The sequence below is a fragment of the Ovis canadensis genome, chromosome X (assembly GCF_042477335.2).
Source record: "Ovis canadensis isolate MfBH-ARS-UI-01 breed Bighorn chromosome X, ARS-UI_OviCan_v2, whole genome shotgun sequence".
NCBI lineage: Eukaryota > Metazoa > Chordata > Mammalia > Artiodactyla > Bovidae > Ovis > Ovis canadensis.
The window spans coordinates 116,587,406-116,588,232 of NC_091727.1; positions in this window are offsets into that span (position 1 = coordinate 116,587,406).

The window sequence follows — 827 nt, forward strand, 5'->3', positions numbered from 1 at the left end:
ATGTGGCCCAGAATTGGCTAAGAGTATATGAGAGGTAGAACAGTATTTACAGAGAGAGGATCAAGAGTGGAGAGCTAAGAAAACCTGAACATAAGGGATGTCTAACCACTTGCCTTTGTGGAGGCAGAAGTTATCGAGGTTCCATAGAGTATTATAATCAAGAGTTCCATTTTCTGGCCATTGGGACCTATTATCAAGTCTGTATTGTGGCCAGACAGTGTTAGAATAGTAAATAAGTCTTTTTGGTCTGATCGCCTCTTGGAAGCCCAAAGCTTTTAGGTTTCGGAGAAGGCATCCTAGAGGAGTAGATTTTGAGGGCTGGGATTGAGAATTTCCCATTGCAGCTGAATAGGGAGGTTAGACAAGGGCGAGAGAAAGTGAGCAGAAAGGTCCCAGAGAAAAGGCATCCTTGTACTCAGGACTTTCTCAGAGAGTAATAATAGTCTGCTTTGAAATGGGTGTCCCCTATTTCAAAGTCAGACAGGGCACAAGGCCAAGGTCACGAGGGCTGTGGGGATCCTCCCGCCTAGCGCTAGGACTTGGAAGTGAGGCGAGAGACACAGGATCCAAGAGAATGGGATTTCACTCTCCCTTGTAACCAACGGATACAATGTGGGCCAGTGTGTGGATGTCAGTCCAGCAAGGCAAGTGGAAAGTCCCATTCCCGAGCTTGCCTCAGTTTCTCGGCAAGGTCCAAGGAGGGGACCACCGGAGGTGGGATCATGAGAGGAGCCCACCCAGTTGCGTTGGATCTTCCCTCCCGGGCTTCAGCACCAGAATGTAAGGCGAGTGCAGAGAAAAAGAGAGCAAGCCGGGGAGTCAGGCAA